Here is a 26,562-nt window from a genome sequence, read left to right as displayed (position 1 = left end):
ATAAAAGATTGTCTTCTCATAACAAGAAGGTTTTGGACATTGCATAACTTAGTCTTTTCCCTTGTCTTTACATTTATCTTACTATAATACCATTGATATAGCATATAACAGTCATAGTAGTGATGACATACAGTGGCAGTCTTTTTTATTAAAGACAATGGAAAAGACTAAGTTATGCAATGTCCAAGAATTTCTTGTCATTTCTACCTTGGAAAACAGGGCTGGGGACTAGGGACCTTCAACTACATCCTCTGGTGGGACAGAAATTTCTTCACCAGCCCTTAGACCCACTCCATGTGCAGTGTGGTAGTCTCCAAACCAGTAGCCTTTATAACTCCTCTACCCTGGAATGAGCTGCCTGAGGGATCTGTGCCACTGCAAATCCGTTGCATTTATCCTTGTTTCTCTGAAGGACAGCCCCATCCCACTCAGCACGTGCTGCAGCCCCAGGACACAGGGACTATCATTTATCGTCCTGATGCAGAACAGATGCCCGGGGGATGCAGAAGGCTTGCTGTAACTCTGACGCTGCAGCATCCCCAAAGGAAAGGCCCTGAGCTAGAGAGATCGGAAGTTTTGAAGAGCCAGTTACTACTTACCTGATATTTTGGCAGGCAGAAGTTAATCATCTCCCTGCAGCCTGCTCAGGCTTACTGAGGGAGGGAGGGGAAAACCTCTCACAAGAGAGGTGTTTGAAGGGAGAAGGGGGAAAATAGATTAAAATTGCTTCTTCCAGTGAGAGTCAGTCAGTCAGGTGGAAAGTGTCCGGGTTAAGCTATTTATTGCACACAGATGGTCACAGGTTTGGTTTAAGGGTTAGCTAACAGAAGTGTTATATTTGTTATGAATATACTGCGAAATGGAATGTAATAACACCAGCCAAGATTGTCTAGAGTGAAATCTCATTCCTCTACAGGTGCAGTACCACAAGAAAAATGTGATGCATGAAGGCACCTAGGTAGAACGGGAACAAAGGAAAATAGCCAAATTCACATGAGAAGGAGCAGCCAAGTTCAGCTTCATAAAACCAGGAGAAGGTGATGAGAAATGGTGTTCCTTCTTGACATAAATTTTCAGGGCAATGTGGAATATTTCAGGCTTTTGCTCTCTGACAATCTTACAACCACCTGGAAAGGACTGTGCCCACACCTCCTGCAGTGGTTCCAATAGTTTCCACCTTGTCTTTCCCAGAAGCTGGTAAAGGACAAAACCCTTATAAAAAAGGTGAACCTCATCTTTGTTGACAAAATCAAATTTAAAAACTTGGCAGTTAAGCAGTTTTGTCGTAGATATGTGTGTGGATACATACACACGTGTACATACATATATATGCAGACATGTGCAGTAAGAACCACGTGTACAAACAACACAGCATGCTAAGCATACTTATAAAAGAAATTTAACAAAAGGCAAAATCCCTAGCCCATCTATTTCTGTGTTTCTTAGCAAGGCCAAGCTGACTCCATCATACCCTCACTCTGTCTCTACCTCTGTGGCCACCGGCTCACTTGCATGATGCTGGTTTTAGAATTGGCTTTCACGATGGCACTAAACACTCAATGGATGTCCACTGAGTGGCTGTAAGATGTGAGGAACTCAAGGAAAGTGAGTGCTGGAGGAAGCATGGATGTTCCTGCAATCAGCACAGCTGGGCTGGTGGGTAAGGGAGCTGAGTTTGGGGAGCACCGTCACCCAGAGATGTGGGGAGCAAAAAGAGGTGGTTGTGGGGACACGGTGGAGGGATGCACCTGTGCAGCTATTCAGGTTTGGGCCCCACAGTGAGGAGTCAGTGGATGACCCCTCTGCTCCCTCATCACAAGACAAGCTTGAGGTGTTGCATGTCCTGGAAGGGCCCCAAGAGCTGTAATGGGAACTCTACTCATTGTCTTAAGGCTGGTCCCATTTGAAGATGAATTACATATCCAGAAGCTCTGTACGACAAAGCCACAACTGCAGAGTTACCATCTTTGCACCTTTGCAAAGCATTGCTCTCCTGCGATAAGAAATAACATTTCTATTTTGGGCTCCTAAACCATACGAAAGTTTCGAAATAACATCATAGTTAAATGCACCTAGTAAGGATTAAAAAGAAAAGCAGAACATGCATAGATATAGAAACTAATACAAGGGCAGATAGCCTCATGCTTTACGTTTGCTAACGTACCATAAAAAATGGAGAGAACATGAAAACAAAGTGGTGTTCGAGTGTTGCTGCAAGGTCAAGTTATTACGAATTAGAGTTTATTTAATATGGCCAAAAGCTACTATTCACATCAGATTATTCAGTGGTGTATACTGTTCTACACCTTCCAAAACCTGCTGATTACAAACACACCTCACCCTCTGTTGTTTCAGTCGAGAGACCTACAGGAAAGTGTCTTATGCGTCTGTGATTAGAATTAAGCTTTCAGAAATGAGTGAGCGGGTACTTTTGATGTAACACCAACATGTATTTGGTTGCAGTCTTATCTCACTAAGGAGATTCGTATCTTGAAACTGCATTTGGACCTTATCTTAAAAGAGCTCTTTTCCTAAGCTTTATTAGTCTACTGCAGACTTACAGAAAAGCTCATTCCACCCACATTTAAAGTGGAGTTTCAAATTGCATTTGCTATGGTAGATAAAAGATATGACATTCTTGCTCATAATGACATGTTCTTTCTTTAGTAGCTATAGAAAGGGAAAATCCAACCAGGGCTAAGAAGACTTACTGGTTCAATGGAGGCTACAGAGTTTGTCTATAGTTATAAAATAATGACCCTAGGGAAGCAACTGACCAACTCTTCTAAATTTACAAGTTCAGAATGAAGTGACACATGATAAAGTCTAGAGAAAGTGATGAATATCAGGCAGCAACTGTTTTAAGTTTTCAGAGGTGTCCAATGTGTTCAAAAGGGGCTTGCCATTTCTTCCCGATCTTCTCATGTATGGGCCTGACCATGACCAACAAGAAGTAGACCCTGTTTCCTTTAGAAACTCTCCCTGACCCTTTAAATATTTCAGGAGGGAGTCTGAAAGGGAGGTGATCTGAAGATCTTATTCCCTGGGGGAGCAAATTCCATCCCCACAAAATAAGCCCTCTGAGATTCATCATTTCATTGAATGTCCTTCAATAAGCTTATACTCAAACTTGGATAAAACTGGACCAGAACCCCATGATGGAGCTAAAGTCTCAGGGCAAGTTTAATTCATAAGAATTATCTCATAAAATTACATCAGACTAACATGAGAATGATGAGCTAGGCTTGGGTGTTTTAGCAACAGCCACGTAACAATAAATATTATATACCTTTAACAGTCCGCTATTTTTTAATAAGATATGTTTAGGATTTCCTGGTAAACACTGTATTTGATTTCTCAGAAGCACTTAAAATTGCTCTCTTTTCAAGTTTACCATTACGTAAGTCCAAATTAATTCAGTGATTTTAAAATGTCTGCCAACTAAGGAATATTCCTTGTCATTATGTGGCAGTCTGTCCCATTGATAGCTTGCTTCTTCCAGCCTGATCCAGACATTTTTCCTTGTGCCAGTGTTTAGAATTGACATGAGATTCTGGACATACAATTGCCACTTCCTGCCTTCTAAACTTTTGGAAAAAAACCACCAGTTTAGCAACTCTGATTTCAAAAATCAGTGCCAAAGCCATGGTAGAAAGTACTATAAATCCACTGATGATATGTCATTTAGCATCCAGCCAATCCATTCAGTTGATCAGAACAGGTGTGTTTTGGGAGCATTATTAGATACGAGAAAAAGAAGTAAAAATTCAGGACTCGGTAGATATGCAGACAGAACTTGCTGCCATCCCAAGAGTAGTGAATCATTGAGTCAGAGTCCACAGGTAAATGGAGTCAGGGAGCTGTGATGTTTTTAAAAAATGCCCTGGCCTAATATTCACAAAAATTTTCAGTGCCTGCCTTAGCTGTAGCACCACTTATGCCTTCCACTCTTTCTACTATTCAGGAATAGAAATCCCTGGAGGGAAAACACATCTGAGTGACAATAATAACCCTGTCAGGCTCAGGACCCAGTTGTTCTTACATGCTCACCCAGTTAGCCTCATTTATTTTTCCCAAATGGATTCCTTGCCTCCATTAAGTGGCCCTGTTGCCTACAAACTCTGTGATGAACTGTGTTTGAAACAAGGGTCCTGTGGCTTAGAGAAAGAAATGGAGCAGGTGCTATGAAATCTGGCCTTTATCTGGTGTTCAGTGCAGAGACAAAAAGAGCTGATGAGCAGTTAGAGCCAACTGGTGTGGCTGTAACTGGTTCAGAAACATCCCAAGGCTCCTTCCATACCCTTCCAGTACTCAGAGCTAAGACTGACATCTAATATGACCGCTTGGGGGGAAGTAGCTCACGAAGTGACTCTTTCTTTACTGTCCTTAACGAAGACCACCAAAACAACCTGCTGCTGCTTACAACTTCGGATCAATGCCAGCCTGGCTCAGACATAGACCTGTCATCAGTTAACATCTGGCCCACACTGGTAATGATCAGAAGATGCTGGTTTTTCTTTACAGGGTTGTGTCCTGTGAGCAGTCAGTCACAGACAGATCTCATGGTGGAAGTCACTTGCATGTATTAGGATATGTTCCTAAAGCACTTTGTTTACAGCTGTCAGCTAAAGCTGTACATAAGCATAACTTTAAAGTTGAGTTTCGTAAAATAAAGCTCTAAATAACCACCTTCTTTCACCAGCTACAGTAGACAGCCATATAGGCGTGAAAGGAGAGTTTACCCATGAAGAATGAAACTGTGCTCAAATGCTGCCTGCTTTAGAGAGACATTCGCTCTCTTGTTCTAAATGACATGTAGATAACACCTTCTGGTTAAACTGTAGTATTAAACCACCTGCGTTTTCAGCACTGCTACCTTTAAGGAAATACAGTCCACATGTTTGAGTAGCTTCATCTATGCTGCTACTTCAAGAACAGACCACAAAAAGGATTGTTTTATAGTGGTTTTTTTAAAGCAGTATAATTTCTTAGTAACCATTTTTCAAATGTTGAACCGCAACCCACAGTTAATTAAACTGGGTCAAGTATAATTTTTTTTAGACAACAAATAACCACGCTTCACTTCAGCAAACCATGTCCTCTATAAGTACAGTATCTCTCTCTTCAATCTGTCTCAGAGTTTTATCCTCCAACCGATCATGATGGTATCTGAATACCTTCAAAGTAAAAATATGTAGCAGCAGCAAACATTTGGACACCCACGGCAAGAAGAGGTCTTCTTGGAATCTCTGCAACTTCTTTTAGGGAAAAGTGTGTGCATGTGTGCATAAGTGTGTGCATGTGTTTACAAAGGGGCATCAGCATTTTTGTTTTTCTTTATTTTTATTGCAAACTCCCCACCCCCAGCATTTTGGGGTGTTTGTTGTTTGCTTCCTTTTTAACAATTGGTTTCTGGATGTAAGTTTTAAAATGAAGTCGAAATGCTTCTTCTAAACATGTACAGATGGGTTTCATTCCATTATCTCTGCAAGCAAAAATGCTTCTTCCATAGCTTTCAGGTACTTTGGCCTGGGCTTCTGTGCTCTGTCATCGAGCAGAGCAACTCAGCTCTTGTGGTGGCACCTGCACTCTAATTCAGTCTTTGAAAAAGATGGGCCTTTACCTGACTATCACTCAGAAATTAGGTTTGTATCATTCAGCTAGCCCTCAGTAATGACTGGGAATCAGTGACGAGACTTCTCCCTGGGTCTCATGAGAAGCTCTAAAGCACAGAGGACACAGGCAACCATGTTTTGTGTTTGAAGATTGTTTCAGCTCTAGCTAGAATAAATCACAGGAATCCAACAGCAGAGGGAAAATGCCCTGGCCCTCAGGCAGGAAAAAAGACAAAGGTTCATACTTGAATTCAGGTATAAAAGACATTTTTTTCTACAGGTGACACCTTGTCATTTGAGGCAGGATTCAAACAGGATCCCGGTCTTCACAGTACTTTATTAAAAATGGAAAACCACTGATGGAAGGAAGCCCAAATTAGGCTCATGCTCTTCATCTGATGGTTGAATTTTCTGTGGACATTATGGCACACTTGTGAGAGTAGTTGTGCAAATTAGGTGACTATGCAAGCACAAGGTGTAAGTGTTCACCTTGATTATCACTAAATCCAAAAGAAAAGACAAAATTCAAAAGAACAACATACTCTTTTAACATTTAGTCAATCTTTAATCCAATCAACTGCCAGTCTGCAATGACTGAATGCTTAGCCATACAATTTGAGAGCTTTCCTGGGCAGAACAAGAACTTAGGAGCAATGCTTTTGGACTTGCAGTATGTTCCTGGAATGAAAAGAATAAGCAGGTAAATATATATTTATGTTGATTACCCAGGAGATAAAGATCAGTGATTTGAACAGATGAGTGTATTTCAAAATCCATCAATATTATTCAAATTTCTTCCAATAGTTTCATGTTAGATCTTGTGTAAATGTTAAGTACCTCTCATTTTATTTAAAGAAGAAATCATAGTTCCTCTCCACAGGGTAAAGTGATCTAACAGGTATTAGCATTTCCTTTGAGATCTCTGAGGAGAAGCAGCAGCTAAATAAGCTCAATATTACAAATGCAGAAATCTTTAATGTTGTCCTGGTTTCGGCTGGAATAAAGTTAATTTTCTTCCTAGTAGCTGGTATAGTGCTGCGTTTTGCATTTAGGATGAGAATAATGTTGCTAACACACTGATGTTTCAGTCATTGCTAAGCAGTGTTTGTATTAAATCAAGGACTCTTCAGCTTCTCACACTGCCCTGCCAGCAGAGGCTGGGGGTGCACAAGAAGTGGGGAGGGGGCACAGCTGGCCCGAACGAGCCAAAGGGATATTCCAGACCATATGATGTCACGCCCAGTATATAAACTGGGGAAGTTGGCTGGGGGACACTGCGGCTCGGGGATTGGCTGGGCACCGGTCAGCAAGTGGTGAGCAATTGCTTTGTGCATCACTTGCTTTGTATATTCTAGTAGTAGTAGTGGTACTAGTAGTAGTATTTTCCCTTCTTTTTCTGTCCTATTAAACTGTCTTTATCTCAGCCCATGAGTTTTTTGGGTTGTATTCCCAATTGCCTCCCCCATCCCACTGAGGGGGGGAGTGAGCGAGCAGCTGCCTGGTGCTTAGTTGCTGGCTGGGGATAAACCACGACAAATGTAGAGCAGAGATGTGGAAAGCCTGTCTCATCCTCCACCCTTCTCTTGGAAAGAACCTCTGTAATAATTAGCAACTGAAAAGTCTATGATCAGTAATGCAAAGAGTACAAAAAGAACTTTCTGCAAATGAACACATTGCTAGGAGGGAATACTCAGCATGCATACATAGGAAATGTGGGTTTTTCTAAAACAAACACCTCTTTTATATGTCAATACAGCACAGAGCACTGTGTGGTCTGAAGACCTTCACCAGTGTCGACATTTCTTGTCACCCAGAGCATAAGCAATCTATCAAATTCAGAGAGCGTACTCGTACTATTTAATCATCAAAGCCATCATCAGTAAAATAATCATTCCTTCAGTCACATTAATGTTGAAAGAGGAATAGAACCAAATCAACAGATACTTTTTGGTTCCCAAAGTAGGCAGGGATTTAACTCAACCAGTTTTTTGGTGGCTAGTCTGTGTAGTGCTGGTTTTGTCTACCCAAAGGTATGACTTCTATGGCATGATTTCCTCGGATGCATCTCAAAGCTGGCTACCCAAAGGCTGAGACATCTAGAACCACCAGTCACTTTCAGAGATGTTCCTGTGACTTCTAAACGATTTGTTCCCACCACATTTTGTTCATCCTTTTCATCATGCAGAAAGGTCTGCTTTACTCCCAGATGTCCTCAGGTAAAGGATCGTCATTTCAGTGGGGTCAGAATGCTTCTGTGGTTTACAGATACCATCTGCCTGCTCTGCCTGTGAGGGCTGGTCCGTCTCTTTGGTTGTAGCTCCTTAGAGGAATTCTTCAAATCCCATGGCACCCTTCAGAGCCAGTCCTGCTCTGTGCAGTGGCTGTCCTGAAGTGTTGCTGACAGTGCATGAGGCCGTGATTCACCGTCCATGTGATGTTGGCCTTCCACAGCGTAGATGAATCTACACTGAATCCACACTGAATCTGCAATGAAACTACAATGAACGCAGTATTCTACATTGTAGAAGAATCTACAGTGATGATTCATCCTGTCCTACAATAGATGTCTAAGAAGGGAAATGAATATTCTTTTATAGATACTTTCATACTAATTGTACAGGAATCTAAAGAACTTAGACTAGACATGTAACTTGGCAAAAAATAGCTGCAATGAAAAAGCACAGATTATGCCACAGAAGTTGGAAAGTTGTATATTCAGAGCCTGTAAAGCCAGATAAACCACTGGACTGTCTCTCTTCACCTTCTTCTATGTGAGCAAGACCTTAATTACCCTTTTTTCCCCATGACACGTTTCTTACTTATCTTTATAGAATCACTTCTCTATTTCGTTTTGATAATCTAAGCAGATTTTGTATTCTGATTCTCTCACTCAGAGATGTTCTCTCCACGTTTTGAGCATCTGTCATGGTTCTTTTCAATTTATCAATAGCAAAATTGCGGACACCATACTTATTCTTATCGATATCTCATCTGGAAATAAAACCGCTTCCTTTCATTTTCTTGCTAATTTTTTATTTAGAAAATCTGAGGACTGTGATTTGATTTTCTCTCCATATTATCACACTGGAAACTTACGCTGAACCGTCATTCTGTGAACTCGGTTACTTTTAGTTATCACTCTCCAACATGCAGTCATTTCTCTGTAGGTCTGAATTCCTTAGCTTAGATGTAGAGATTTACACTGGCAGTATTAAAATGCATTTGACTTAAATAGGCCTCTGTTATTAAAAACACCTTTATATATGGCTGCCTGCATTATTTAATCTGAATAGGAGTTTGGTCATAGGACTACTTTAGCATCTCCATTAGAAGATAATTCCTTGTGGACAAGCACATATCAAGCCAGTTCTCTTTTCAGTCAGTGCAATTTACTAGTATTTTATAGGCCTATTTTTTATTTAAAATAGCAAGTGATACTAAGTCCAACACTAAGGTTTGCTTAATAGGATCTATTGTCCATAATCTGACTGGAATTAATTGCATTCTCATTTTTAAGGCTTTGTTTGTTGACTCCCTTATGAGCCTTCCAGTTATTTCACTCAGGAATAGAGTTAGCCTCCAGTTACTTCATACAACCTTCTCTGCCTTTTTTCAGTATTAAAACAATACTGACACTTTACCAGTGCGCTATTGTGATTCACTAGAGTATTACAGTATTTCTCAAAAATTATCGTCAGTGTCACAGATGTTTGTTCATACAACTCCTTTCTGGTTCCTTAGGTATTAATGGACTGGAAAATGTGTCATCATCCTCATGTAGTCAAGTGCACCATCTCTTCCCTAGTGAAGTATAACAGAAATATTTACTGAGGTTTTCCTTTTCTTTATCATTTCTAACCACTTTACTATCTCCATCAACTACATTGCTTGATTTCATATTAATACTTATTCCTTTTGTTGTACTGGAGCTGCTGCACTCTTTAGCTTCCCTTATTCTCTAAATTTTAATAGCTTTAGTTTGTATTGACTACTACCTGGTTTCCTTTGTCTGCTTGTCAAATATATACAAATATATACTTTATTTTTTAATGTTCCTTAGAGGACCATCACCGCATTACTGAGCCTTTTGAGATACGATTTTGACAGAAATTACATTATCAGAAATGTCACTTTTAAAACAGAAGCCAGTAAAAATTCTTTCAGCCCAGTGCAAGCCATGAGGATAGTCTAGCTGGCTGCACTGCAGCGTGCAGCTGACGCAGGATGTTCGTTCCCCAGAAAAGGACAACGCTACCCATCAGCCCGAAGCTGGCAGCCCTGCATGGTCCCATGGCACACAGACTTGCCTTTTAAGTCTTGGTGCTGAACCACATTGTATTAGATTAAGTAAGAGAACAGCCTCTGAACGGATGGATGTATATTCTTTTACCTCTGCAATTTCACTTACACAACCTTCTTTTATAGAGACACTGTCCTTCTCAGAAAAGCCTTTATATCTGCTCTTGGGTTTGTATTCCTTTGACGGTGCCTTCTGCATGAGTGTGAGCAATAGCGGCAACTTTTCACAGTAACTCCCTTCTCGAGCACTGACTGGGCAAATAGAGGTAACTGTCTGCAAAAGGTCAGTATCAGAGTTGTCTGATGCTTAAACAGATGCTGGCAAAGTTACTCTATGCTTTTTTGTAGTTCCCTGAAACCCGCTCTCCTCTTCCCAGAAGTGCTGTATGGGTTTCCTCACACTTGAAGAGGCGACTTCTGAGCAGGTACCACTTGACTTGCTGAACATGTCCTCTAAAAACATGAAGAGAGACAGTCTATCAAAGAAGAGGCCGCATATCTCTAGGAAAATCTAGCTCATCCTGCACATTGCAAATTCACATAGTTAAGAATGCGATCAGAGACACTGAGGTGTAAATTTAAGCTTTGATGTAACACAACTGATGACACCATCTCCACCTATGCTGGCAGACAAAACGCCGAGCCCAATGTCCCTGTCTTCAGAGGAGGGATTTAAGACTCAGATGTTTGCTCTGTTTGTCTCCGACAACCTGGCTGTGGAAGGCTCGCCACTATGGGCTCTTCTCCATAGGAAGCGTTGGGGACGTGGACGTATGGCTGGATGGGAGGGCAGCAAACATTCATGGTGGCTCCCAGGGGGCTGGCTGCATGGTCAAGAGGAACAGACCCATAGGAGCAACCAGGGAAGGACACGTGTTTCAGCTTTTCCTCCTGCTGGCCAGTGAGACCCGTCACAGCACACCCCTACACCGTGCAGCACCTCCTCCTCTCACATCCCTCCTGCAGGCAGAAGGGAAGGCCAAAATGCTATCTAAATCTCACATCTAGGAACACACAGACAGTACAATGCACAAGATGTAAGACAAGACAATATACAAGATAATTTCTTGTTTATCTTCCAGCACAGGTTACCCTTGAGAGTATAACTACAAAAAGTATGTTGAAAAGGCATGTGATTTTTCCTTCCTAGGCATGTTTAAATAGGTAGAAGAACTCATGGGCTTTCAACATGCAATTAAATCTTCATTCCCCTAGCACAATTCCCATGCAAGGAAAGGAGAGCAGAGTGGCTTTCTTCTTATCTATACATGGCCTAGTCACCAAAACTTCTACCATCAAAATAGAAAGAAAAAAACACTTCTTGATTTCAGTTCACCTCTCCTGAGGTAGAACTCTAAAACAAGGTGAGCGGAATCCCAGCGCTGTATGGCAGTGGCAATGCATTCACGCTGTAGGGTCACACGCAGGGATTTGCAGCTCTGCAGGCAATGGGCAAACGTTGGCATATCATAGGGATGGGGGCAAGGGCTCTCCCCACCGTGGGCTGGGGCTGGGAGCCAGTGGGGACCTGCCTTGGAGGGCTGATGTCAGCTGGGATGGACTGATTTTGGCAACCTGCTGGTATCAGCGTTTTGTCAGACAGAAGACCTGGATGTACAGTTAAACTATACAAGTACAGTTAAAACCTCAAGACCTTTCAGGGCAGAAATGTTTAAGGCTCTATGCTGGAAAAAGAACTGAATGGTCGGTGTGGGGGTGAATTATAAACATTGCTGGTACTGACGATTTTTTTTCACCATGGGTGAAAAATGCTGGGTGCATCATTCCCATTTCTGAGCATGGGCATCTGACTTTCAGACAGAGGTGCCAGGATAAATACGTCTGATGTGAGAGTGGTCATTCTACCGGTGTTATGATACAGAAGCAAAATGACATTGCTCTCTGCCAGGGAAACAGCAAAATAGGGATAACCGGTGGCTCCTGTGCCACCTAGAGCTTTCTCACTTCTCTTACAAAATCACAACACCCAGTACCAGGCAGAGATTCCTGCAGTCCCAGTGAACAACAAACTTCACAAGCCAGTGTTTGCTATTGTGTGCTAAGACTTTTCTGCCTTCTTTTTCTTCAGCACTGGCAGCAAAGCTTTTGGAAATTTTTAAAAGAAAGGATTAGCCTCCTGTGAAACATGGATTATTTCTTCACTTGTTAACACGCACTGCCCTCTTGTGATAAAACATGTTTTTGGTGTTCTATAGACGCTCCCTTCCTGTTTTCCCTTGTTGTAGTTTCCTGGGTTTTTTTCAGTTTAGGTTCCTCCCCCAGACCCCGGGGGCTTTCTTTAAGGCGTTTTTCCTAAGGAAGAAGTAATTCTTCACATTAGAAGGATGAAAGAAAAGCAACAAAAAGCTGGATCAAAACACTCTGATCCGATATTTCACTCTTTCATACAGTTAATATCTTCCCAGATTGTTTTACTGAACGCACAAGAATCAAGTGGATATGTAGGCAGCAATTACTCTAGTGGAAAATGTAGACTTGAAAGGATGAGGAAAACATTTAGCAGTTCATTGAAAAGGCAGTGTTTAAAGAAAGAACTCCAGTGTGCAGCAATGTACTTAGTTGCATAATCACTGTAGTAACAGCCTGATGAACTAGCCAAAATCTCCCAGGTCAGGGCAAGGGAAAGCTACTTAATGCTGTAAACTTGATCCCCCAAACTAACAGAGGCAAAAGCCACTTCCCAAAGCTAAGCAGGCAAGCAAAGCCACTCACGGCTTGAACGCGATGGATGAAAACCCATCACTGCCTGGGAGGGGAGGGAGGAGGAGAAAAGGCAGCGTGACACACCACCCCAGCAGCGAGGTGCTGACACAGGGGAAAGCCCAAAAAGAGACACCTTTTGCATTAAGGGCTGGCTGGAAAAAAGTTGCCTCCTCCTGTGTTTTGGGCAATGTGCATCAAAGGTACCCGACTGTAATCCTGTGGTCCTCTGAACGGAAACCACGCACAGGGACTGTGAGTGATTCCTCCCAGCTGAGTGTGTTGTGTTAGCCACGCAGACATAAATGAATTTGTTAAATAAATTATTTCCTGGAATTAGCTACCAGATAGGTGGGAAATTTTCCTAATATGGCTTGCTTTATACAGTGTCCTCAGCTTAGTGAGGAGCTTGGCTTTCTGTGCTCTAGTATTTCCACTTCTTTGTGGGTTTTGCAATTAATGTTGTGGCCACCATTGAAGGACCAAGCATCTTCTAAATAAGTTACCGTGCTTTTGTGTTCTGGGGAGAATTTTCTGAACAAAAGGATTGATAGACAATTACTAGGTAGCTTTCTCAGAAGCTATATGATTGAAGGGATATTTTCAGGTAAGTTAGCTGTTATTTATGTCCAAAAGAGGAACTGAATGTTGTTACAATTTAGGATGACTAATTCAATAATTATATCCAAAGCTGGGACCTTGAAAGGTTCCTGGTAGTCAGGAGCCCTGACACACCACTGGCAGCACTTTCAGATTAACTTTTGTGAACTATTTAAACACTGCTCTAACACCAAATAAGAGCAGTTTTAAAAAAAAAATAAAAATCACAGTTATAGGAAGCAACACGACAAAACTGGTGGATGTATAACAGGAGGAATTTAGCTTCAGGCTTACAAAAAAAAAAGTATATTGGTGCAAATTCAAAAGTCAGGACTTTCAGAATCAAAGTCACCTCTGTCGCTTTAATCTATCCATGCTCACAGAGTATGAAATAGTCTTCAATTATGGGATTATATACTTAGTAACTCCACAGTGAGTGAAAAGAAAAATAGTATGTGATCCTGTAATTAAAGGCAACACTATGTGTCATGTGCTGATGGGAGAAGAATGGTGCGAAATTTAAAAATTAAAGCTAAATCCTGGCCATTTCTAACTTCTGATTGCTGGACTTTACAAACCTTTAAGTTTTTTTTGAGATTTTGTTAATGCAATGCCTCCCTATATATAAGAAACAAACAAAAAATAAACAGAAAATGTATTGACTTCTTGAGGTTGAAATTTTGTGACCTTAAGTCACAAGCCTGATTTTCTGTCTCTACTGCAAATCACAAGACTGCAGAACTCATTAAAAACCCCTGATTTTTATTTTGTAATGGCAAAGCAGGGAATATTTTTCCTGACCTTATTTTTAATATGAACAAATCATGCATGCCAAAACATCCAAGAACAAAGATCCCAAGGCAAGCATCCCACCCAGGAAAATTGTGGGAAACTGTAACAATGATTCTCTGAAGGGAAGTATCAGGATATCACAAATGGAGATCTATCTGTCTACCATCAAGAATAAGCAAAGGATTCAGTGATAATCTGCATGTGTCCATGCTTGGAGATGATCCACTCAAATGCTTAGTTTAACCCAAGTTTTCCAAAGCCAGATGAATATTATTGTCCTGCTCGTTCCCTTAGATGCTGCAGGACTCAAAATAGACTGGTCAGTGCCAAGGAATACAGAAAGGAGCATCAGACCTGAAGTACCTCAGTGCTGTCTGTCCCAGATGTGCTCCAGCAATCCGCCTGCTGGGCTACGGACTGGGCATGAGGGCATATCACGAGGGCATGAAATGTCGGGAAAATGGCCATACGCAACATCGCACTTGTCTTCGGCTCCACGAGTACCTGGAGTTAGCTGACTGCACTCAGGCAGTATTTTCCTCAACAGGTTTCCTTTTCATTGAGACATTTCTTCTGCCTCCTTTCTGCCATTTCTGGGACAAAAGCCTCTCAACAGGTATTTGTGAGAGTGACTGCTTGGAAGCTACTTATCACAAATGCTGAGAAAAATAGGGAAGAGAACTGTACAACCAGGACTTGAGCATACCAAACTCCATAGCCTGCATATTTCCATTCCTCCTACCAGCTCTTACCTTAGCAGTTGTTCGGGACCAGAGCATCCTCACTGTCCTGAGGAATGGTCTTAAACTAAACCTGGGATATCTGCTATCTGCTTGGCCCCATGAGTCTCTGACCTTTTGGGACTAGTTATCCTTGTAAATGGGAACATGGATCCAGGTTGAGATGAGGATATGCTGCTGTATAAGGTGGGGATAACTGAAGAACGTGAGATAAAGAAGCAGCCAACACCCTTTGTGCTATAAAGACCTAGCAGTGAGTAAATGGCAAATGCTGCGGAGGTTCACTCCAGAAAAACGTACAAGAAATATTTGAACTGCATGTGAACTTCGTACTGTTGGATCTGCAGAACTGACCCGGAATGGTCACGAGAACAATCTTGCTCCAGAAATTTCTGCTACTTCCTGCTTTCAGTGGTGCTGATATAGACTTTCTGTGGTATTTTGGCACTTCAGCAGCTTAGGGTGAAGTGAACGACCTCAAAATCCGCAGCAAAACTGAACTGAAGCAAGATGAAAATAGCTATGTGTGTTTTCCTCCTCAGTTTTCTAGGCACGTTGCAAACCAAAACACTCAAACTGGTGAAAGCTCAAAATCTCATTTCCGTGAGGTTCTCTGAAGCAGGAGAAAAACAAAACACGAACAAGAAATTGCCATTCAGAAAGCCACGCGTCCAAGCAGCTGGCCATCAGGAACAGCATCGGTGCAAGGAGAGCAAGAGGCAGCTGCCCCTTTCCCAGTTTGCCCAACTTTTGGACTGCCACCAGGCTGGGGCTGGCAACCCTGGGCTTGCCGCCACCTCCCAAAATCATTGCAAGGGGAGTAGCGCTGGCTGGCAGCCAAATCTCTGTGTGGGGAGCCGAGCAGTGGGTCCGGCTTTCCCACGGGCACTGGGGTGTTTGGACATCCCCTGGCCCTGCCTGCACACAGGGAGCTGCCTCCTGTCCCCAAAATCCGGGGATGCCATGGTGTCATGGGGAAGAGAGCTTGGGAGAGGTCGCCCATGCCAGCTTGGAAACAGCCCCTGGGGTGTGCGGTGGAGCAGCCGGTGCTTCCATTTTAATTTCTCTGACAGCTTATAAAACAAAACTGCATATTTGGAGAGAAATCATTCCAAGAGAAAATTTCCACCCAGCCCCATCAGAGGCTGCTTTTGATGTCAATGCAGCCTGGGAATGGAGAAGTAGGAAAGGGCATTTCCCTTACCACCGCTGGTTTGCAAGACTCCCAGTGGCTTTTTTCAGTGCCAGTGTTAGCCTTGGTACCTCTACATTCAGCAGAGAGTCCGTGACCAATAAAATGGGAAAACACCATTTCTTTCTCTAGTGTCAGCTAGGAAACACTAATTTCTTCCCCATTAATTCTTGATGGCTTGGTAGGAAAACGTGTCTCTTAACAGCTCGGCTGAGTTCATTATCTGGAGCAGACCCGCGGTGAGGCAGGGCTGCCTGGTGCCAGGCACGGACCTGCCCTAATTACCTTGGCAGATGCCACCTCGCAAGAAGAGCTGGGCACTGATTATGGCCCTGCAAAGAGCACACATGCGCTGAAGGTGCTGAACTGCCCACCGTCCTCTCTCCGTTTTGTCCTTTTGTGGGTCACAGTTTACAATTCACAAAGCACAGTTAAATAAATGGGGGGGCGGGGTTGAGGAAATTAGAATTTCATGACAAAATCACCCTGTCATTTAGCAGCTCAATGAATAAAAAGAATGAAAAGTTCTCTTCCAAAAGCACAGAAAGCTGAAAGACAATGTCCTGGCTTGACTCCAAGTTCAGGGTTTGGTTTCCAGAAACGTTCTGGCTAACAAATTTGGAGAGCCACATCTGGAAGCTGGTGGGGCTGGTGGCTCTGGGCTGCTCCTCAGCGTTTTTGCAGGTTGGGTGCAAGCCCTGTGACCCTGGACGCCTGCCTGCCTGCGCTGGTGCCAGCCACGATGCTCAGGAAGGGGACGTCACATTTATTCCGACATCTGCCCAACTCGGTCCTCTCTTAAACCTCACTCCCACCCTCACTGGGCCGTGACACAAGCCTGGGGCTGGGCATGGCCGTGGTGGTGGGTGGGCTGGTGGCCTCTGGGGGCCATTCCTGCCTGTGTCCCCGGGTGCTAGGTCTCGCTCCCCCGTCAGCGCCGGGTGCTGTTACAGAGCTGCTCCACTCAACTTTTCCCTGCCGCTCTCAGCGCAGGGTGACGCATCCACCGCGCATGGGAGCAGCACATCTGCTCAGCTTTCCAAATGCTCTTTTTCCTCCGCAAACGCTGTTTTCCCTCCCTGGTCTCTCTACAGCAAATACCTAGGGTGCTGGTGCCTTCGAAGGATAACGGAGATGGCGATTAGGCAGCCCGTGATCTCGCGGCAGCCCCTGCCTGAGCAGCTGCCGCTGCGCAGCGCAGGTATTATCCGGATCCCTGCAGGCAGCTTCAGCCAGGAGAGCAGGAGTTTTGCCGTGCACAGGACAAGCGGAGCAGATGCTCGTGGTGTGGCCGGGGGGGGTGATTCTGCTTGCCAGGGATGCCAGCACCCTGCCAGCCCACTGTGCCGTGCCGTGCCATGGGGCAGCAGGCGGCCACCGGCCACCTTGTGCCGCGGCCGCTGCCGTGGCGGCAGCAGCGTGGGTCCCCTGCCCGGCACAGCAAATGGTCTGGATGCTCTCACGGGACTGTTGGCTCCCCACGCCACCTCAGCCCACTGCTTTCTGCCAGGACGAACACACATTTCTGGTTCGACCAGCCCAGGCTCCCCGTGCCACCCACTGGCACATGGACCAGCACCCAAAAGCAAAGCGCCTGGGGGAGGGTGAGTCATTGCATGGAGTTTCTAGCAAAACTTTTTTCCCCCCCGTCAGGGGTATGACGAGAGTAACGCAGCCCCTGGGGCTTTTCTGATGGACTGGATCTGTTGGCAGAGGGATGCACACATGGTGCCTTTCCCATGACACCCACCACGTCAGCCCCCTCTGCCGTCCCTCGCCCCAGCCCCCGTGCCATTCGCATCGGCCTTTCCCCGGGCTGCCCGGCTCCACCGTCCCCAGTGCACAGAAGGTGAAAAATATTTCCTGAAACAGCCTTTCCTTTGCACGTCGCAGCGAGTCCTTCGGAGGCATGCAGTCTTCTCTGAAGCATTTTTTTTTCAGCGATAAGAGGTGGAGTGACGTGGGGGGTTGCTCACGCCTCTCCCGCCACCTTTCCATTTTTTAACGTTGTGTGTTTCCTGGGCTCATCGGCATTTTCCTATGAGTAAGCTGTTACCACACAAACCCAACACATTTTCTGCTTAATGCTTGGGCCTAGAGCGGGAAAGGTGCGCTGGGGCATTTGGTAACAAGTGGGTACAGTGGTGGGAAGGTGTGAGAGATGGTTTCTAAAAGCTGTGGTGGCTGAACTTGCAGGTGCTTTGTACACCCAAAGCAAGAGGGTTAAAGTGAGAAACCTCTGCCAGCCCCAGTCCACTCTTACCGCACCACACTTGATGCTCTATTTGCATAAAACCCATGTGTCAAATTACGATCTGAGCTTACCCCACCCCTACATAGTATCTTCCACTCATTAACCACTTTAAACGTGGCATGGTTTTCACACAGTATATTATTCCAAAAGCCATGAGCAATCTTTCTTCAGAGTAGCTGCCTACAGTCAATCCAGGAGCACGTGTTGAGGACGCGGTACACTTTTCAGTACCCAGTTTCACATGGGGTGATGGATGGCCTCTGTGCTGCTTGCTCTGCTGCAACCCAATGCAATACCCCCCAAGGGAGATGGATAGCTTGCAGGCTGTAGCACTCGATGTATAATTTTTTTTTTAATTCTTCTGCTAAGGGGACAGTTCTTACACTAGCAGGGAGGATGCACTTGGGCTTCCGCTGAGAAAGGTGAGGAATCAGAGACTGATAACAGCACTTTCTGAAGCAGGCCAGTTATCTCCTGACCCAACCTACTGTATTTTAGAGGTTTTTCCACCAAAGCTGTAGCTGACAACAAGCTGACATCTCGCTGAGCAACACCATGCTCCTGAGCAGCAATGAACAGCCTTCTGCTCCTGAAGTCACCCAATGGAAATGAACAGGAGGGTGCTCACTGCACTTTTTTACTGGGAATAGCTTGCTCTCAGCTGACATTGATTTTACGTGCAGGCTGCCCTTCCACGCAGGCAAAGTGTTTGGGGCAGGAGGGTGCTGGGCTGCGGGCTCACCACACACCACAGCCCCTTGCTGAGTCTACACGTGGAAGACAGCATTGTTTATACACCCCAACTTCATTGTTTTCTTTGTGCATTTTTGTGTAAAAGAGCAATGAGCATCGCTGTCCATATCAATAGGGATAAACTAGCACTATTAATAAAAAATGAAACAAGCAGAGCTGTATTGTTGTCAGCTATATTTATACATTTTATTGAAATCTGCAGCGTTAAAAATGCTACCCTAATGCATTTGGGGAAAAAAAAAGATGTACCTTTTAAACACAAAATAGTGGCAACTTTATGGGCAGCCATGCTGTTATTTCAAATAAGCAAAACAGATTTCAAACAAAAAACAACAGCAACAAAAAGCTGGTTAAATAAGTAGACAACAATTTTACCCACCAACAGGCACTCTACCAGGCAGTGATGATCATCCAAGGGTAGCCCAGTTGCTTCAAGGGGCCATCATATGTGCGATCAGCAAGACTTCCCATGAAGAGCCCTATTCAAGACCAGCTTTGACTATCCCACGCACTGCCAGAGGCAGACAGATTACCCATGGAATAAAATACTGGCAGGTATCAGCAGGAGCTGACAAACCTGGCTCTTGCGCCCTTATGAATCAGGGCAGATTCTGCCCTACGTGCTGAAGTGAAGGACTTCCACACTCCGTAGGTGTCAGCGTGTCTCACGTTTTTTCAGTTCTGGATAAAGATACCAAAGACCATTGATCAGGGTAGAAATGAGTCTCCATGAACTTCTGAATAATGTAATGTAATAACAAAAATTATTTTAAGGAAAATAGTACAGAGTCTCCTGCTGAGACTACACATGAAAGTCATCAGACTGCACTGTTACACTTTCACTCACACATTGCTACAGGCTTGACACCCCTCCAGACTGTGAAAGTGAAAAGAAAAAAATTAGGATAGAAAGTCTTTGAGGCACAATATAATAATTTATATTCTATTTAAAATTGAATTTTGGCCAGAAAGAAGCCATCAAATTGAGGCTTCTGTAATGGTTTTGCAAACAATGACTATATCAAGCACTTCTTAGATCATGAATAAATCATGGCTAATAAATCACTACGAATCTGTTAGGTGTGTGATGAATCCTTGAGGAAACAGGATTATCTTCAGTGGATACATTTAGGTTAAGGGAGCACAAGCAAGATTTGTCTTTAGTTTGCTTAGACTTTATTAGGTCTTAATAAAGACGTCCATAAATCTCAACAATTTTCCCTGTCAAGACACACTCAACACAAGAATGTGTAATGGAAGAGTCAAGGGAGGTCAGCTCAAGGGTCCACCTGGAGAGCATCTTGCCTGTGAGACCAGCTATCAGCAGAAGCCTGCCCTGGAGTACAGAAATGGGGAAAGCACAGAAAAATCTCATTTTGCCTCCAGAGGTCAGGGACGTGGGATCCCCCCGAGCCAGAGCTGCACCCTGGCAGTCACATACGGGACCAAACCTCTGTGAATTCGTCTCACCCCAGAGCAGCATCTTTTCTCTCATGGATCCCACAGCACCCAGCAGCAGGGATAAAAACCCCATCCCTCGCTCCACACCGCTCATGTCCACAGGCCTCTGCTGTGCCCGTTGCTTTTCCAGACTGAGGAGGCTCTCAGGCTTTAGCTCTCCATCAGTGGAAGCCACCCTGCACCTCTGTAGGATGCTTCCAGTCGCCCTCTCTTTTTTTTTTTTTTTTTTGTGAGATGGCATTGCCAGAGCTGCACAAAATATTCAAGGTGCATGTACACCACGGATTTATTTGCTGGCAAAATGATGAGCCCCATTTTGTGCTCTACGCTTTTCTTAAGAAGTCTTAACATTCAATTTGCCTTTCAACAGCTCCTGAGTGTTGAGACCCTGAATAATTTGGTGTCATCTGCAACTTTTGCCACCCGCTATCCCCTCCCCTTTCCAGACCACTCTGCATTTCAGAAACATGAGTCCTAGTAAACATCTGGGGGGGTCCCACAGATGGGACTATTTCCTAATGCTCTTTCTATTAGGAAAAATAACTGCTCTGCCTCCTGCCCCTAATTTCTGAAATTCTGGGAGACCAATTTTTATCACGGGGTATGGGGCAGTGTCTGGGTCGCCTTAGGGTATGGTGCAACCCTGCACAGAGGGAATTGCCCTGGTGCCTACGGGCACAATGAAATGGCTGACTTTTTGATTTTTCAGGCATCTTTCGAGAGCCCAGTGGTTATGTTTGGATTGTGCGTGGTGAATACGACCACACACACATGCCTTTAAGAAGTCAGACCGCCTGGTGTGCAGCTGTCCTGTGGCTGGGAGAAGCCCACTGCTGCTCCACCATGGAGACGTACACACATGTGTGCGTGTGCAGGTACAGAGCCATTGCTCTGATTTTGAACAGAGATCTTGAGCATTGGAAAAACACCTTATCTGAAGAGTCGGGCTGCATGTTTAAGCAGCAGATTTGCCTGAGTCAGCGCAGCAGGATCGAGCCTTTCATGCACAGCTAAGCAGTTTCTTCTGGTTGCAAATCAATTCTGCTCACCTTCAGCAGGAACTGGTGATTTCTATCACTTGTTTTCATGGCCACGGAGAAGATTTAGGCTTTTTTTTTTCTCCCTTCAGCTTGATTCAGTGCTTGTTTCTCAGGAACATCCCTGTAAAAACAAGGACTCACAGTTTGAGTTAGTAACACTTCTGTTCACGTCTCATTTTGTAAAAACCCGACTTTTTCTGCAAAACGCGGGGGAAACCTGTATAAAAAACAGGAAGTGCCTTCAGGCGGCGGTGCCTGCTTGCTCAGCTCACCAAAGCCTCGTCACGCAGCGAGGCACCGAGGATCAGCCCTCTTTTACCCTGCCCAAGGCTTTTCCTAACATTATGTGTCCAATTTGCTTTTTGAAATGTGTTAAATTGTAAGAGTACATTGTACAAAGTTGTTGTTATCTGCCTGATGGCAACAGCCAGAGGAGCCCTGGGACTGCCTTGGGTCCCCCTGTGCAAAGACAGAAGAGGTTGTGTCCTGCCCTGAGGGGGGCTGCAGGAGAGGAGACCCACGAGAGAGACAGGTACCAGGTGGCAGAAGGTCCCCACACGGCTCCAAGAGCGGCCTCAATCTTTGAACGGTTCTTCAAATGCGGCGTAAAGCAAAGCTGCCCTCACGGATTGCAGAATGCACAAAGCTGGAGGTCAGCTGTGGATTTAGCGCCCCGTTAGCACGCCGGGGCAGAGGGATGTATCCTGCCGGTGGTCCACAGGTGACTGTGAGGTCTCCATACAGGCGGGAGGCTGAGGACACGAGCCTGTGCTCCTTATTCAAGGCAGTGTGAGCTTTGTGGACACACTTGATCTGGGCTGGATGGGAAGCATCCAGACATCTTATTCCTAGGCATCTTGGAATAAGCGCAGGTGGCTCTTCTGCGTGGGGCTGGAAGATGGTAAGCGCTGGGTGGCAGCTCCTAAGCTCACCGCAGTTTATCGCCCTGCTCAGTGCCTGCACAGATGCTTTCTCTGTAATGATGCTCTTTGGGCCTCGTTTGCCAGGGTTCTCAGTGCCTTCACGTCCTCCGGCTTCAGCACTTGGTACCTCTGGAAAAACAAATCATGCATAACATTTTGGCTGTCTTACAGGTAATGTAAAATTTGCTTTTACTTCTTCATGCAGAAAATTTCACTCCTTTTCACCATCTTTCCACACTGAGCCTCACCGACCACTGTACCCCAAGAGAAGGCTTACTCCTGGGGGTACGCAGGCGGCTCTTGCTGCACGCCGCTCCACAGGGAATGCAGAGCATCTCACAGGGAGCAGGTCTGCTCTGCTGCTGTTGCTTTCTTTAGGGGAAAAAAATACTGTTGCTGGAGACATCCATGCAGTTTTTGTTTCATGCTCACATTTTGAAAAAGGAATTGGAAATACCGTATGCAGACACTGCCAGATAAGTTAAAGCGTGAGCTGAAACTTCAGCTGAGATTAGGTTCTACCAATAAGCAACTGAAAATAGGCATCTGGACAGATGGTGACAATTGATTTAACTGCAGCTGCGATGTTTAACAGGGTAGAAAATGCAAGTAAAAAGCTAATGGGAGCCCTGCCCTAGTTAAATCAGCTTCTTATTTAACTTACCAGTAGTAATCCTTGTTAGTAAATTCCAGTTAAACCAATGGTAGAAAAGATGAACTGTTTTATTAGGCTTTGGTAGCAAAAGTAGTAAAACTGTGGACCTTAAAAAAAAAAACCCAACCCCCCAAAACCTACATGTATATGCACATCTAGAATATATTAACTAAATAACATACTGATATATATTAAGATATATATCACACATATCATGCATATCATATACAGCATATATATGTTGCTGTTATATTATCAATATGCACTGATATATAGAGACAGGTTTTATTTATATTGATTTAAATATATATGAGAATATATCAAGCAAAGCAAGTGAAAGCAACATTGCTATTTCAAACCACAGGGATGAATAAAGTGCAGGAAGTGTGGTGGAGGAGAGGAGAAAAGGTGGAAGAGGCAGGAGAGAGCAGAGGCGAAGGACTGGGATAGATCCTTGCAGCTTCTCTTCAGCCTCTGCAAAAGATGCTGCAAAGCTGTCTTCCTCTCTGTGCTTCTTCACTCAAGTCATCTTTTCGTTCTGGTCAGATTTTGGGTCGCTGTCAGAGGTTCTCAAGGTCCGTGCAGCAGCCACCTCGATATCAGATGCCATCTCTCCAAGCTGCTCTTCTGTCCCGCTCACAACTGACCGTGCTTTGGCGTGTCCTGGCGGTCCGAGACGGACTGCCGTCCTGAGGCTCGGAGGACGGCGGGGTGCAGCGCTCTGAAAGCGCGTTAGCTTTAGTGTGCTGGCTCGAAGGGCTGCTGCTGCAGGGATGGGGCTTCCTCCCCTCTTGCCGCATTGCCATTGCCAGGCCACCGCTGCCCTCCTGGGCACGAGCCCGGGGAGCAGAGAGACGTGGCGTGGGCTCAGCAGCAGCCACTGTGTCCCCATCGCGTAACCCAAGGCTCACAGACCTCCCCCAGCATGGGACGTGACCACGAGATCACTCTGTTTTGCATCGGGATGCAGCTGGCCTTGATAAGCCTGCTACAGACTGTTTTGTGGCAGTTGCAGGCAGGCTAGCATTTGAAAGACCAATTCGTTTATCCGCAATTCATCCAAGAGTAAATTTGTCGCCCTTGGCTGGATGGTTCTGTGTTTGCAGCTTTCTAAAATCAGCCCAACTTGGCCAGCCACTAACTAACCCATTTACTTGTCTAGGCTTTCAGCAGAAGTCCCCTCAGAACAGCAATATATTCCCGTAGGGAGCTTTTGGTTTGGGGAGCTTTAGCTTTTGGGAGCTGTCGAGCACTGGCAGTTGCTGCTCAGTTCGGTAGCCATGACGCTGTGGATGCCCACCATTTCTTAATATCAGACTCCCAGGTTAGACAAAGTAAGAGTATTTTTCCTTTGAGGCAGCTTTGCCCTCCTATGCACACAGCTATTTTTTCTCTCTGAGCCTGTGCTTATGCAAGAAAGATTTCTGGATTGCTGAGAAAATCACATGAACAGAGTGAACTGAGTGAAAACAACACCTGCTTGCCATGTCGTTGGCTTCGGCATTTACACGCTACAGTTGCCAAGTAGCAGGGCTCACCAAGGGACTTAGAGTGAAAAAACTCACAAATTATTGCTCTGGCTTATAGCATTTCCATAGGAATACTGCAAGAGGTCATGTGAAAAGCGAGCGCTGAGAGCAGAGGCTGCTCACCCGTGTTTCTGCATGGAGCATGCCAGTCTCTGGTGCACAGCGATCTCATGCCTCTGCTTTGGGATTTCAGGGGCAAAGCTCCCCAGCCTCTCATAATGACAGGAAACTGCAGTGAAAGTCTAGGGAGAAAATAATTGTTATTATTAATAGACAGATTTCTAGAGCACCCAAAGGGAATCAAATTGCCGTGTGCCCAGTAGCGCTCATCACAAACAAGGTTATTTCAAAGGATGATACATAATCCACAGGGTATCACAGAGTCTGCTTTGATCTACAGCTACCACTGCTACCACTTAAAAAAGGAACTTACTGAAAAAGAAGAAAACCCAGAATTTTTTCTCTGTCTCACTGCAAAGTGTGTTATTGCCCTTAGAAAAGCATCACCTGCTGCACAGTCACTTCTTGGGCAAATGAGAAAACATTTAATTGTTTTCCTCTTTCTTCCCTTTGCAGAGTTCAAAGTCCTGGGGAGGGGCAGCTGCCTCCCCAGCCCTGCCTTGCAGGGAGCCCACGGGCTGAGACCTCACCCGCTCAGTGCACACATGGCACATTCCCCGTGGTGAGGAAACACAGGGTCCTGATGGGGTGTCATGACCTAAGGGGTTAGTGTAGAGATTGTGACCGGGGGTTTGTAGGGTTCCATGATACACAAGGACATGGAGGCTTTATCCTCTAAATGTCTCTACTTCATTACAGATTACCACAAATACCACAAAAATCACCACTAGCAAATATACCTATGATTAATAAAGTGCATATGAATGAATATATATACAAGCTATTACAAATTACTAGCAGCAATCAATTATATAGTATCGATCAATAGTATGGTATCAGTCAATAATAGCATCAATCAGTATTGCAGTATAACCAATAACAGCAACAACCAAGTAGTAATGTACTATTACCAATTACCACAACTTGTCATTAGCAAACCAAACTTATCAACAGTGTAGCAGCAGATATACTTATAATAGACTACTTATATGAATATATATAACGTCAGTATGAAGGGAATTAGATTTCAGAAGGAGCCAAACCATCCCAAAAGAGGCGGTACAAACCAATCCGGGGGTGACACAATGCAAACACACCCAGCTGTCCCCAAAAGAGGGGATGACAAGACTGAACCGACGAGGTAGCAGAGTGAGTCTCACTTCACGGAGTCAGGGGTCAGCCTATAGAGATGGCCAACTTATATGTAGTCAATAAATAATGGCAATGATAATTCATTTATTGTTATTAATTCCATAAGCAAAGTCTTCTCTGTCTGCGGACCGACACGCTGGCACATCTTAAGCAACCGCAGCGCTTGTCTCAAGCAGCCAGAGGGAGTGAGCTGGGTTTTCTTGGCCTCGTCTTTATCCATGACCGTTTCACACCTTCTCAGACACATCTGCCCACAGCTGCGGAGGGTAAGCGAGAGGCCAGCTCGCACGCAGGGCAGGCTGCGACGCACGCGCTGGCACAGGTTTGGGTAAAACCTATGGCGATAGCAGACATCAACCTGTCTTTGCAGCCCCGCTGCAAATTGCCTGTGGGGTAGGCAGCCCAAAAACCAGGCAGAAACCCAAATTTTGCATGTGAACAGGATGAGCTGGACAAAGAATTCCCTGAGTCCCTGGACGAGGCACCCGCGCTGCTCTTCTCACGGGTCGCCCCCGGGTGGGCAGGGTCCCCCGCTGCCACAGTAGCACAGGGCAGGGGGCCGTGAAGTCAGAGTTTGCAGAATATGCAGCTCTTTATGTGCAATTTCTCCCCCTCACTGGCTGTGTTTAGGGCCTGTGGAGGGTACTGTGGGCACAGGCAACAGTTTGGGGGTTGCAGGTGCTGGGGAACAGCTGGAAAACCAGTGATTTACAGCA

Source organism: Haliaeetus leucocephalus, unplaced genomic scaffold (genome assembly GCF_000737465.1).
Source record: "Haliaeetus leucocephalus isolate CR32 unplaced genomic scaffold, Haliaeetus_leucocephalus-4.0 Scaffold151, whole genome shotgun sequence".
Taxonomy (NCBI): domain Eukaryota; kingdom Metazoa; phylum Chordata; class Aves; order Accipitriformes; family Accipitridae; genus Haliaeetus; species Haliaeetus leucocephalus.
The sequence above is the reverse complement of the archived record's forward strand: the minus strand, read 5'-3'. Positions refer to the sequence as shown.